This window comes from Pezoporus occidentalis, unplaced genomic scaffold, assembly GCF_034315485.1.
Source record: "Pezoporus occidentalis ecotype Australia unplaced genomic scaffold, CSIRO_AGI_Poc_V1 ctg369, whole genome shotgun sequence".
In the NCBI taxonomy this organism is placed as follows: domain Eukaryota; kingdom Metazoa; phylum Chordata; class Aves; order Psittaciformes; family Psittacidae; genus Pezoporus; species Pezoporus occidentalis.
Genome location: NW_026915690.1, coordinates 77,441 through 82,280, shown reverse-complemented (window position 1 = coordinate 82,280; position 4,840 = coordinate 77,441).

Genomic DNA, 4,840 nt, shown 5'->3' with positions numbered 1-4,840 from the left:
AATAACAAGGGAAGAGAATACAACCGCTCATCACGCGCCGACTGATACCCAGCCCGACCGAGCAGTGATCTAGCCCTTCCAGGTAACTCTCCCCAGTTCATATACTGGGCATGACGTGCTGCGGTATGGAATAATTCTTTGGTTAGTTTGGATCAAGTGTCCTGTCTCTGCTTCCTCCTGGCTTCCCCTCCTCCCTGGCAGAGCATGAGACTCAGAAAGTCCTTGGTCAGAGTAAACATGACTGAGCAACAACTAAAACCATCGGTGTTGTCAGCAGTGTTCCCAGGCTGAAAGTCAAAAACACAGCCCTGCACCAGCTACTAAGAAGGAGAAAAATGACTGCTAATGCTGAACCCAGGACAGTCAGTGCCTTTAAAGAATGCAGTTCAAAAGGAACAGAATAAAACCCAGAGGGTGTTTGGCTCTGATTTAATCTTGGAAGCAGTTTGTGTACTTGAATCAGAAGTGCACTTACAATTTTGGAATCTCTGGAGGAATTTCTGAGAGTTTGCCAGTGTTGAAGGTTTTGATTGAGTGATCTGTGGAAGACCTCATCAGTGCAGCTCTGACTCGTTTGCTTGACTCATTGTGTCAAATCAAGGCAATTGAAGAATAAAATGGTAACCTGAGTTCAGCCACTGAGAAAATACTCGGGCAGAGAGAGGCCAGGAGTTCTGTTTTTAACTTAGTGGCAAAATGTTCCTCCCTCAGAAGTAGAAATATGTTGGGGAAAGTTATTTATCTTTGTGATCTAAGAGTGATAAATTATTGTTAGCAGAAAGATTAAATAGGAAATAGAGAGATGACCATGAGCCTGGAATCAAGTTTGAAAGGAATTGAAAACACTGGAGAAGCACCAGTGAGGACCCAAACATATTATTGCAGTAATCTAGTGTAAGTACAGTTACATTACTGAGTTCCAGATAAAATCAACCTCAGCAGGGAATCAATACTATGGAAGTCACAGATATGCTAGTTTTATTGAAGAGTGATGTGTGGTAAACTGGGCAATGGTTAGGTCTTTTCCTCAAACTTTCCCTCCTACTTGAACATAACCTGAAAGGTATTTGCATGTCGAGGGCATCCAAAGAGCAGTAAACATGGAAATTTGGAACTTATGCCCATACAACATTGCAATAAAATCAAAATGTGCTGCAAAATTCTAGAATGTCACTCTCAGATGCCTAAAAATGAATAGAAACTTTCATATCAAACTGGCTACTGATGACACAATTCCTTCTCCTGTGAAGTGATAGGAGCTATCTATAAGATGTAAACAGAACCTGAGAGATCCTGAAGCAGATTGTAGTGGGTACGAACCAGGTATTTGTAAGAAAACAAAGCTCTGAAGTCTTTTATTTCCTACAACCCTAATATATTTATATAACTTAGGTCTTGCTGGTGGAAATTCAAGCAGTCTGCTTTTTGAGGTAGAGAGAAGGACACTGCATGTCTTGGGCTGCCTTCTGGCGATCATAAGATAAGACGATATAGCTCTGATGTGTCAATCTAGTTTATAAATATTCCTTCTACCTCTTTGTTGTAGTGCTTTAGCAATGAAACTATGAATTTATGGCTTATAATTTGTAGGAAGATTAAAGCATCAATGAACTTGTATCTTTATGTGAACAAAGCTGTAATATTGTTTCCAAGCTTAATGACTGTGCCTGGAATAAAATTTATCACTAAGAATTTTAATATGTTTGCCTGAGCAGCAGGGCAAATACTCTAAATTGAAATAAAAGAAATTATCTTCTAGAAGCAGAATTAAATGATGGACAAAGCTTCTGTATTTCTGGGAGCCTGTAAGAAATTGTAAGCTGTTCATTTCTAAAAGCCCTGTTGTTGTGCCCTAATTCACTAGTGTAGTGGTGATTTCCTCTGAACAAAAGTCTGTGTTTATCACGTCCATTTTTGTCTTTCTCCCCTACCAGTTGCATTAGTGTAATGTGCGGCTAGGAACAGGTCAGGAGAGTCATGTCCCTGTATTTGCCTCTCCATCTGTTAGTAGGATTGTTTAAGTGAAATTATTTCTCCACCAGTTTCCCTGTAAGATATTATGAAAGCGTATGAAATGAAAGCTCAGCAATAATGACTGTTTATCCATTCCCCATTACCGCTTGTCAAAACTCAGATGTTCAGTCCATTCCTGAGACAGTTAGAAAATTCCTGGGGGAAAATACAGAATATCAAATGGAATATAAACTTTATTATTTAAAACCAAGAAAATCTTGCATAAGAAAGGGACAACAGAAAAAAAAAAAAGCAATTCCCAAACCCCGAATACAATTGAAATAGTCCTCCAAAGAATTATTGGGATCTTAATTCAGAATTATCTGGAATATCCTGAAAGAAGGAGGTTACAAAGGAGTTTTGTTTCCTTTCTCCCCTCTGTTTAGGGTCGGGAAGAGTCCTCTCTAGCTGAGAGAGGCTAGTGGAGTGCCAGCTCCAGTGGGGGCAGTAGGCTGCGTGGTGAGGGCCCAGGGGTGCTGCACCTCTTTCAGCCAGACTTGCCAAAACTGTCAATTCTCCCCAAGTGTACCCATGGGTGCCTGTCATCCTGGCACAAAACAGCCTGGAAGTTTCTGACTCCAAAATAGTCAGCTGGGCTGCCCGCAGTAATGCACACTGGAAATCTCAAGCTGGCAGGTCTGTGGAGGTCTCCGCTTATGTATCTTTTACAAAACCCTCAAAAGCCCACAGCAGGCAACCTGGGAGCTGCGAAAGTTTCCATGACAAGTCAGGCAGTGTGCCGCCTAAAGAACTCCTTGGCTTTGGCATATCACTGGTTAGATAGAAAATTTCCAACCACCTCTATAGCTGCTTTTTATTACATTTTCTCTCTTTTTCATTGGCTATTACACAAGTGTAGCCAATTGGTTGCATTCTTACACTGAATTGTGAATGCAGCATATGAAAATTATACCACGAAGGTGCATACAAGTACATTGCCTATTAGATAAGAGAAATCCCAGTCTGTGGGCCACTTGCTGCAGAAATATCTTCAAAATTAAATGTCAGGGCCATGGATCTAGTGACTGACACATATTGAGAATATAGAAAGTTAACAGACTGAATAAAGCAGTTACTCTAAATTCAGCAGTCTTTCTAAATAATTCATACTTCTAAATACTAAATTTGAAACTAAAAGAACATATCAAATACTATATTTCTCTATAACAAATTCTTGTAATTTACATTTCTAGAATTAATATTTGAAATTATTAGTAGAGGTGTATGCAAGGTGCTTTTTTTTCCTCTGGATTTTTTTCTATTTAATTTTTTTGTATCTTGACTCAGGATCACACTCCTTTTTCAGTTTGTTGTTGTTGTTGTTGTTTTTTTTTTTTATGGTGATGCTGGTTTACACTTCATCCAGCGTCAGAGGTTTCACAAACCCATTAATGCAAAGAGTTTCTGCATGGATACAAACTCTCTCATGAGAGAAATTCCAAATACAAAGAAGCAAATTATTTGTGTATTACCTCCATTACTGTCATATGCAAGCATCTCTCACTCTAGTCAACATATTTCACAAGTAGAGGGTGGGTATTTTTCTCATCATCACTGCCCTGAAGAAGGGCAGATTTATTTTGCTTTGCTTTAGATTCTTGGTTGTGGCTATATACTTACAGCAGTCAAGAGAAGGTCAAAGGAGTGTAACTTGACTAGGAGTATAAGATAATGCAGTCTTTCATAATTTTTTTTTTTTTTTTCCTGCAGGAGATAGACGCATTTTTACCTTGCTCTTGGAGAGTAGGAGGAATCTTGCACAGATTAGTTTATCCTCTCATTGGAATGATGAATGTCCTTGAGGAACACTTGTTGACAGTAATATTTATCCTAGTGCAGTATGAGATTATTTATTCATTTATTTATATATCATGGAACAAGGACATTTGGTAATAAGGACTCAAATCTTGTACTTCGATACCTGCTACCAAGAAGACAAATAAAAGAGAAATTCCATGAATTTATCATAGTTGTCTCTGAGTAAATGTGTTTTGGGGTTCTGTACTAGCTGGAATTGCCAAAATGCCATGACTGCATGGTTTATTTTCTAAATAACAAGGAGCATAGTTCATCTATTTCCTTTCTTTAACTTGTCAATAATAAAAAATGTTTGCAAAGAGAGGGCATTTTTCCAATGGTTATTTTTAGTAGAAGTTTAAAGAATTATTTTTAAGCATTTTCACCTTAACTGTTGAGATTAATTGATGACTGATAACTAAATTCATATAAATCTCCTATTCTTCCCTCCTTTTCAAAAACAGTTCCTTATAAAGATGTAAAATTGACTTTTTCCTTTGAGCAAACTGAACAGTGGTGATATCTGGTGTGCCTTAGAAGACAAGTTGTAGTATAAAGGAGTCAGGAGCATCACACTTCCCTCATATTTTTTCTAATTATTATAAAGCAAAATGGAAATCACTTGAGGCAGATCAGACACTGCAAACAAGAAGCATCTGCATTTGTTCATTTCCTAGCAGTGACAGCCTTTCCATTGAGCAAGCTTGATAGCTATGGATATGCCTAAACTATCACAAAATACTTTTGCCACTGTGAACTTTTGATGGGAGTTTCCAAAATGACTTCTTGGTTTGTCTTAGAGTCTTCCTACTTTCTGTAACTTCACAGTATTTAATTTTATTTCTATAAGACTTTATCTTCTTTCAAAGCATCTTTGCTTATTTCAAAGTATCTCAGAAAGATGGGATTTGAAGTGGGTGTGTGTAAAGGGAATACGGAATACATACCTAGTACAAGATAAGCAACTGATGTATCGATAGCTTAATCTGTCAGATCCTGAAATTCTAACTTAGGATAATTTTATCCCTTT